General features: G+C 36.9%; 1 pseudogene; it reads left to right on the top strand.

Moving 5' to 3' along the window:
* The first annotated feature begins 1,069 nt into the window (after nt 1-1,069).
* On the top strand, nt 1,070-1,239 carry LOC133050231 (U2 spliceosomal RNA; annotated as a pseudogene).
* Nucleotides 1,240-10,241: the final 9,002 nt, after the last annotated feature.

Raw genomic sequence — 10,241 nt, 5'->3', positions numbered from 1 at the left:
GTTTAATCCCTGGATTGGGAAGATCCCCTGGAGAAGGGAACGGCTACCCACTCCAGTATTCTGGCCTGGAGAATTCCATGGACTCTATAGTGAGGTTGCAAACAGTCAGGACATGACTGAGCGACTTTCACTTTCACTTTCAAGTGGACGTCTGGGCTCAAAATAGAGAAAGCAAAGAGGAGGAGAGCCTCTCAAGCTTACCTGCTAACATGGGAGCAAGACATTAATATCAGATTTTTTTTTCCTCTCATTTACTTTGTTACATAAAATTGAGCGAAGTTCCCTGTGCTACATAGTAGGACCTTTCTGGCTATCCATTTTATATACAGCAGTGTTTGAAAAAGAATAGATAGACATATATGCATAACAGAATCTTTTTGCTGTATGCCTGAAGCTAACACAATATTGTTAACAAAAGTCAATATAAAATAAAAATTGAGAATAAATGGTGAGAGAGAGAGCAAAAAAGACATCAATATTAGGTATTTGGTTCCACATATTATAGCATTAGCTAACTAAGATAATAGCAAAGACATTGAATTAAGACCTAGGAGGTTTTGGTCGGAAATAAATTACAATTGATTTAAACAGCTGTTAAATAGTGTATATGTCATTAGCTCTTTAAACTTAAAACATATTTTCATCACTTTTTAGCAGAGATTTTGTTTTTTGATCATATCTAGCTTGACTGAAAGTTCTTTGTTAATAAACTGATTTTTTTTTTTTCATGGTTTAAATGGACACTAAGTACTTTCAAATGTTAAGCTTATATCCCTAGGCACACAAAGCCAGAGATTAAATGAGAGAATAAAATAGATTTAAAAAGCAGTGGTATTGCATCCCCTGCTACATCAATTTCTAAAGTTTTATATGTTCAAGTTAGAAAATATAAAACAGCTTAAAAGTACTGAAATGTATATGCTATAAGGTAAAATCCCATGATCTTATTCTTTTAAGTACCAATGCCATTTTGGTATATCATCTTTCAGGTTCAGTTTTTCTGTGTATATAACAATCTTTCTCTTATTTAATATCATATTGGGAAAAGAGTTGCTATATATTTATCATTATTGCTTCTCAGCCTTTTGGCTAAGATCAAGTGTAGTATCCATTCTAAGGGTAGTAAGCATATCATTATTATTGAAATAAAGTTCAAGTATGGAGTGATTACTAGATTTCTAACAGAAAATCAGCATTTTATGCCTTGTTTTTAATTTAATAAGGTCTATGAGGGAAGATGTCCACATTTTTCCCACCCAAAGTATGTCCAATATACAGAATTATATGATGTGAGGTCATAATTTATGAATTAAAATATGTAAGCCTAAGCAGCTAGCTGGTTTCAGAAATACAAGAGAAATTTTCCAATAGCTTTTTCACATTATGAATTGTGGTTTAACATTCTTACCACACCATAAATGTATGAGCTTACAAAACATGTGTGTTGGCATGTTACATGAAAATGATGCCACCCTACAGAATTTTTGTAAAACTTTCTTGAGGAAAATATTTTTGTTGGAAAAAGTATTTTTTTTAATGAATTTCAGTAATAAGAATGAAAACTGTTAAATATCTTTTTATATACTTGCAGATTAGACAGTCCTAACCGAAATGTCATTTTTATGTAGCTCTAAATTTATATGACAGTACAAATTGAGTACTTTAAAATATAGATTTTCTGAACCATCCCAGAAAAACCTGAACCTGAATTATATGGCTTTGCCACAGAGTTCCTAACTTGCACAACCATATTTGTTTTTTTGCTATGCAAAACTATAACTTACCTTTTGCTTCTAACTTATTCAAAATTTATTATGATCTGCATGAAGCATGCAGAGAATGCCATCTTCAGCCATTCAGACAATTCACTCATTTCAGCAAGAGGGATAAACAAGGATAAATAAATAAATAAGTGTAAATGTATAAGTAATATAATTTAACAGATTTAAGTAAAAATTAGCATTTCATTTATTGAATGAAAGGGAACAGGCTGTAAGATTGTTGGTGGAAGGTAAGAAAAATCTAATTTTACCAAGAGACAGGGAATCTTTATTTAGTCATTGCTCGAAATATGTCAATTAATTCTTAGGAGGCAAGAACTAAGAAAAGCTCAGAACTAATTATAGCTATATTTATATGTTGAATAAGAAAAATCTTGACAATGAGTCTAGTGAATAGGAACTTGAAATATGAATATAATAAAAGTAGTTTGAATGTATTAAATGATTTTTGTAAGTCATAGTGCAAGTATTGCTTATCTATTTAATATCAAAAATCTATTAGGCAAAACATATGGTGACACAGAGGAGTTGTGTTTTGCAGAGAGAGCTTAAGTTGACTAAAGGCAGAGTTGGGATATGAATTCTGGTCAACCGGTTTCTTAGACTCATCCTTCAAAACTTCCCTCTATTGTCTACTTACTCTTTCTAGGAGGTGACTAGATCTCGTATGAGCATCTAGAATATCTTGGTGAGCCTAATCCACAAAACGTGAAATCTCTAGAGCTTCCATCCCATTCATTTGGCTCATATACTCATTCTTTTTACCTCATGTCCGGGGGGGGGGGGGGGGGGGAAATGCTATACCTGAAAGGTGTTGGCCGGGGAGAAGAATAAACATAAAGGGATTCGTAGGCAGCCTATAATTTAGAGATTGAATTTTAGGTTTGACATTTATCCAGGCAGATGATTTTGTTTACTTGAAAAATGTCCATCCTTGTCATTGAAACCACAAAGAAAGCTTATAATTATGGATTCTTTCAATTTCAGAAGCCGAAGATGGAACTTACAAGTGGAATATGAAAGTGTTTAGCTTCCTGTATGTTCAAAAGAAGGAAATATAACTGAAAGGAGAAAGGTTAGTGTTTTATCTTAAAAATACTTGGGGAGGCAAGCATATAAGCACAGCAGAAAAATAAGTGTGCACTTATGGCTGATTCATGTTGATATATGGCAAAAAATCCCCACAATACTGTAAAGCAATTATCCTTCAATTAAAATAAATTAATTAATTTAAAAAAGAATGCAAGAACTTGATATTTGAGATTATTTTTAATTTTTAAATATGCTAAACATTAAATTTTTTCTTTTATAATAATTTTAGATTTTTTTTAATTTGAGAAATTATGCAGAGTTCTGGTATAAATGTTACACAAGTTTCATTAAATGTTAATATCTTTTCCAATTTTAGCACAGTATAATCATCATAAATAGAAAATTAACATTAATACTATATAGTCAACTATCTCACAGAACTAATTTGAATGTCACCAATTGGCCAAGTAGACATTTGGGAATTTAAAAATAGTCCATATCTTCTAGTTAGCTAATATATAATAGTCTTGAAGAGACCCTCATCTTTTAAGACCTATCATACTTAGAGCAACATTACTTCTGTTCCATGTCTCCATCTGCTGTCTTTCCTTCCCCTGACCTTTCTTTGTATTTATTTTTTTATGTATTCTGACTTTATCACGTTATAGACTTTATCCTTCACTATATATTGAGCTCCTCAACAGTAGAAAAGTTATGTTATAATTATGTTCTTTAATTTTTTTAATTGAAGTGTAGTTGACTTAAAATTTTGTGTTAGTTTCAGACGTACAGCAAGGGGATTCAGATACATATTTTATATATATGTGTGTGTATACACGTATGACTGAATTCTATACATATAACTGTATGTGCTGTGCTTAATCACTCAGGCGTGTCCAACACTTTGTGACCCCATGAACTGTAGCCTGTTAGGCGTCTCTTATCATGGAATTCTCCAGGCAAGAATACTGGAGAGGATAGCCTATCCCTTCACAAGGGGCTCTTCTTGACCCAGGAATCAAAATCAAACTGGGGTCTCCTGCATTGCAGGTGGATTTTTTACCAGCTGAACTACCAGGGAAGCCCATATAACTGTATAAAAACATATATATATATATATATATTCTTTTTCAGATTCTTTTCCCATATAGCTTATGAATTATACATACACACACACACACATATATATAATTATTCTCTTAATACACAGTGCCTGGCATTCAACATTTTTAAAGAGGTTGCGTTAAGTATGAACAGTAGATTGATCCATCATATGTTTGCTAATGATGAAATTCTATACTTTTAGCTGAACATCACTTTAAAATGTTTACATACTTTACATGTATGATAACGATTATTCATTTTCTGTCATTTGGATGGTACATGCTCTTCTTCTGTGGAGATACAGGAATGATGCACGCATAGCCTCTGAGTCACTTATTATCTAGTAGGAAGCAAAAGACAGATAATCCCATGGTTATGAAACTAGGCACACAATGGGAAGTGCTCTAAGAGAATCAAGAGGGTGTATTTTTGGGCAGTCATTACTGCAGTAGCATCAGGAAGAGATGAGGTGGGATATTATAGGAAAACAAGGCATCCTCATGAGGCAGTTCTACTAATCCTGATTCGAGAACTTAAGTGATTAAGTTTAAGCAAGGAAAAATGAAACCAGATCTCAGAAGTAGAGAAGATAAAAGGATTAAACAAGACATGCTGATAGAGGATTTTCAAGAACAGAATTCTAAGGCTTAGATATATGTTTGGAAGGTTTTTCAGACACTTCATAAACATTTAAGAATATCTGGAATTGTATTTTTTTCTCCAGGTATATGTCCACAAAGGAAAAAAAAAAAAAAAAGTAGAGTATAACCTGTTTGTAAGACATATACTAAGCTGACCTTAAAAATGTATTCTAAACACATTCAGTTCAGTTCAGTACAGTTCACTCGCTCAGTCAAGCCCAACTCTTTGTGACCCCATGGACTGCAGCACACCAGGCCTCCCTGTCCATCACCAACTCCCGGAGTTTACTCAAGCTCATGTCCATTAAGTCTGTGATGCCATCCAACCATCTCATCCTCTGTCGCCCCCTTCTTCTTCTGCCTTCAATCTTTCCCAGCATCAGGGTCTTTTCAGATGCGTAAATTCTTCCCATCAGGTGGCCAAAATATTGGAGTTTCAGCTTCAGCATCAGTCCTTCCAATGAATATTCAGAACTGATCTCCTTTACGATGGACTGGTTGGATCTCCTTGCAGTCCAAGGGACTCTCAAGAGTCTTCTCCAACACCACAGTTCAAAAGCATCAATTCTTTGGCGCTCAGCACTTTTTTTTTTTTTATTTCAATAATAATGACTATTTATTTAGCTCGTTGGAATGTGCCAAATGTCTGTTAAGCATTTTTTTTTATTAGTTTATCTATAATATTTATTGTTAATTTTTTTTTGGGGGGGGGGGTTTTGTCATACATTGATATGAATCAGCCATGGATTTACACATCTTCCCCATCCCAATCCCCGCTCCGACCTCCCTCTCCACCCGATTCCTCTCGAAACATCCCACCCTCGCCTTCTCCCACAGAGTTCAAAAGTCTGTTCTGTATTTCTGTGTCCTTTTTCTGTTTTGCATATAGGGTTATCGTTACCATCTTTCTAAATTCCATATATATGTGTTAGTATGCTGTAATGTTCTTTGTCTTTCTGGCTTACTTCACTCTGTATAAGGGGCTCCAGTTTCATCCATCTCATTAGGACTGGTTCAAATGAATTCTTTTTAATGGCTGAGTAATATTCCATTATGTATATGTACCACAGCTTTCTTATCCATTCATCTGCTGATGGGCATCTAGGTTGCTTCCATGTCCTCGCTATTATAAACAGTGCTGCAATGAACATTGGGGTGCACGTGTCTCTTTCAGATCTGGTTTCCTCGGTGTGTAAGCCCAGGAGTGGGATTGCTGGGTCATATGGCAGTTCTATTTCCAGTTTTTTAAGGAATCTCCACACTGTTTTCCATAGCGGCTGTACTAGTTTGCATTCCCACCAACAGTGTAAGAGTGTTCCCTTTTCTCCACACCCTCTCCAGCATTTATTGCTTGTAGACTTTTGGATAGCAGCCATCCTGACTAGCATGTAATGGTACCTCAATGTGGTTTTGATTTGCATTTCTCTGATAATGAGTGATGTTGTGGCGCTCAGCATTTTTTATAGTCCAACTCTCACATCCAAATAAGACTACTGGAAAAACCAAAGCTTTGACTAGATGGATCTTTGTCGTCAAGGTAATGCCTCTACATTTTAATATGATATCCAGGTTGGTCATACCTTTTCTACCAAGGAGCAAACGTCTTTTAATTTCATGGCTACAGTCACCATCTACAGTGATTTTTGAAGCCCAAGAATATGAAGTCTGTTACTGTTTCCACTGTTTCCCCATCTATTTGCCATGAAGTGATGGGACCAGATGCCATGATCTTAGTTTTCTGAATGTTGAGTTTTAAGCCAACTTTTTCACTCTCCTCTTTTGCTTTCGTTAAGAAGCTCTTTAGTTCTTCTTCACTTACTGCTATATGGATGGTGTCATCTGCATATCTGAGGATATTGATATTTCTCCTGGAAATCCTGATCCCAGCTTGTGCTTCATTGAGCCCAGTGTTTCTCATGATGTACTGTGCATACACGTTAAATAAGCACAGTAACAATATATAGACTTGAGATTCTCCTTTCCCTATTTGGAACCAGTCTGTTGTTCCATGTCCAGTTCTAACTGCTGTTTTTTGACCTGCATACAGATTTCTCAGAAGGTAAGTCAGGTGGTCTGCTCTTCTCATTTCTTGAAGAATTTTCTGCAGTTTGTTGTCATCCACACAGTCAAAGGCTTTGGCATAGTCAATAAAGCAGAAAGAGATGTTTTGGGGGAAATTTCTTGCTTTTTTCAATGATCCAGTAGATGTTGGCAATTTGATCTCTGGTTCCTCTGCCTTTTCTAAATCCAGCTTGAACATCTAGAAGTTCATGGTTCATGTACTCTTGAAGCCTGGCTTGGAGAATTTTGAGCATTACTCTACTAGAGTGTGAGATGAGTGGAATTGTGTGGTAGTTTGAGCATTCTTTGGCATTGTTGGGATTGAAATGAAATCTGACCTTTTCCAGTCCTGTGTACACTGCTGAGTTTTCCAAATTTGCTGGCATATTGAGTGCAGCCCTTTCACAGCATCATCTTTTAGGATTTGAAATAGCTCAACTGGAATTCCATCACCTCCACTAGCTTTGTTTGTAGTGATATTTTCTAAGGCCCACTTGACTTCAAATTCCAGGATGTCTGGCTCTAGGTAACTGATCATGCCGTTGTGATTATCTGGGTCATGAAGATATTTTTGTTCAGTTCTTCTTTGTATTCCTGCCACCTCTTCTTAATATCTTCTGCTTTTGTTAGGTCCATACCATTTCTGTTCTTTATTGTGCCCATCTTTGCATGAAATATTCCCTTTTTGGTATCTCCAATTTTCTTGAAGAGTTCGCTAGTCTTTCACATTCTATTATTTTCCCCTATTTCTTTGCATTGATCTCTAAGAAAGGCTTTCTTGTCTCTCCTTGCTATTTTTGGAACTCTGCATTTAAATGGGAATATCTTTCCTTTTCTCCTTTTCTTTTCACTTCTCTTCTTTTCACAGCTATTTGTAGAGTCTCCTCAGACAGACATTTTGCCTTTTTTCACTTCTTTTTCTTGGGGACTGTCTTGATCCCTGCCGTCTGTACCATGTCATGAACCTCCTTCCATAGTTCTTCAGGCACTCTCTCTATCAGATCTAATCCCTTGAATCTATTTCTCACTTTCATTTTCTCACTTTAAGGTTTTGAATTAGGTCTTGCCTGAGTGGTCTAGAGGTTTTCCCTACTTTCTTCAATTTAAATCTCAATTTAGCAATAAGGAGTTCATGATCTGAGTCACAGTCAGCTCCTGTTTTTTTTTTTTTTTTTTTTTGCTGACTGTATAGAGCTTCTCCATCTTTGGCTGCAAAGGATATAATCAATCTGATTTCAGTATTGACCAAAATCAGAGTTTGATGATGTTCATGTGTAGTGTCTTCTCTTGTGTTATTGAAAGAGGGTGTTTGCTATGACCAGTGCATTCTCTTGACAAAACTCTATTAGCCTTTGCCTTCCTTCATTCTGTACTCCAAGGACAAATTTGTCTGTTACTTCAGGTATTTCTTGGCTTCCTACTTTTGCATGCCAGTCCCTTATAATGAAAAGGATATATTTTTTGGGTGTTAGTTCTTGAAAGTGTGTAGGTCTTCCTAGAACTGTTAAACGTCAGCTTCTTCAGCATTACTCTAGGGGCATAGGCTTGGATTATTGTGATATTGAATGGTTTGCCTTGGAAAGGAAGAGAGACCATTCTGTAATTTTTGACACTGCATCCAAGTACGGCATTTGGTTGACTATGGTGGCTACTCCATTTCTTCTAAGGGATTCTTGCCCACAGTAGTAGATATAATGGTCGTCTGAGTTAAATTCACCCATTCCAGTTCATGTTAGTTTCTTGATTCCTAAAATGTTGATGGTCACTCTTGCCAGCTCCTGTTTGACCACTTCCAATTGACTTGATTCATGGACCTAATATTTCAGGTTCCTGTGCAATATTGCTCTTTACAGCATCGGACTTTACCTTCATCACCAGTCACATCCACAGCTGAGTGTTGTTTCTGCTTCGGCTCCGTCTCTTCATACTTTCTGGAGTTACTTCTCCACTGATCTCCAGGAGCATATTGGGCACCTACAGACATCTTGAGCACCTACAGTTCATCTTTCAGTGTCCTATATTTTTTGCCATTTCATGATGTTCATGGGTTTCTCAAGGCAAGAATACTGAAGTGGCTTGCCATTCCCTTCTTCAATGGACCACGTTTTGTCAGAACTCTCCACTATGACCCATCCGTCTTTGGTGACCCTTTAGGGTATGGCTCATAGTTTCATTGAGTTAGACAAGGCTGTGGTCCATGTGATCAGTTTGGTCAGCTTTCTGTGATTGTGGTTTTCATTCTGTCTGCCTTCTGATGGGGAAGGATAAGAGGTTTATGGAGGCTTCCTGATGGGAGAGACTGACTGAGGGGGAAACTGGGTCTTCTTCTGATGGGGAGCATGCCCAGTAAATCTTTAATCCAGTTTTCTGTTGATGGGTAGAGCTGTGTTCCATCCCTGTTATTTACCTGGGGCCAAACTATTGTGGAGGTGATGAAGATAATGGTGACCTCTGTCAAAAGGTCCCATGCATGCACTTCTGCACTCAGAGCCCCCGACCCTACAGCAGGCCACCATCGACGCACGCCTCTGCCAGAGACTCCTGGACATTCACGGGCAGGTCTGCGTCAGTCTCTTGTGGGGTCACTGCTCCTTTCTCCTGGGTCCTGGTTCACACAAGGTTCTGTTTGTGCAAACAGACAGACAAATACTGTTTGATTACACTTATACCAGGTACCTTGAAATGTCAAATCCATAGAGCTAAAATACACAGGTAGATGTCGCGGCCCAGGGAATAAGATGGGGAGAAAACTGGGGAGCTAGTGTTTAATGGGGACAGAATTTCAGCTTAGGAAGGTGAAAAATTTGGAGCTGGATGATGGTGAGAGTTGCATAACAATATGAATGTACTTACTGCCACTGAAATGTGCAGTTAAATATGGTTAAAGTAGTATGTTTTATACTATGTGACTTTTACCACAATAAAAAAAAAAGGTAAAAAATATCTGAGGCTCGTAACCAAAGATATTTACTGAACAGGTAAGAGCCCACTATGCGTGTCACTCTTACTGTGAACAGCTTTTTAAAATGATATCATTTTAGACACAGAAATTTAACAATATAACAAATTTCAGGGAAAACAGATATTGAATATAAGGAAGCCAGAGGTGATGGTTTCTGGGAAAAAAAACTGAAAGGACCTAGACTTTGGTTTTAGCAATTGGAATTACAATGAAATAAGAGACAATTGCACTCATCTCACACGCTAGTAAAGTAATGTTCAAAATTCTCCAAGCCAGGCTTCAGCAATACGTGAACTGAGAACTTCCAGATGTTAAAGCTGGATTTAGAAAAGGCAGAGGAAGCAGAGATCAAATTGCCAACACCCATTGGATCACTGAAAAAGCAAGAGAGTTCCAGAAAAACATCTATTTCTGCTTTATTGACTACACCAAAGCCTTCGACTGTGTGGATCACAATAAACTGTGGAAAATTCTGAAAGAGATGGGAATACCAGACCACCTGACCTGCCTCTTGAGAAACCTGTATGCAGGTCAGGAAGCAACAGTTAGAACTGGACATGAAACTACAGACTGGTTCCAAATAGGGAAAGAAGTACGTCAAGGCTGTATATTGTCACCCTGCTTATTTAACTTATATGCAGAGTGTATCATGAGAAATGC

The sequence above is a fragment of the Dama dama genome, chromosome 31 (assembly GCF_033118175.1).
Source record: "Dama dama isolate Ldn47 chromosome 31, ASM3311817v1, whole genome shotgun sequence".
In the NCBI taxonomy this organism is placed as follows: Eukaryota; Metazoa; Chordata; class Mammalia; order Artiodactyla; family Cervidae; genus Dama; species Dama dama.
The sequence above is the reverse complement of the archived record's forward strand: the minus strand, read 5'-3'. Positions and strand labels throughout refer to the sequence as shown.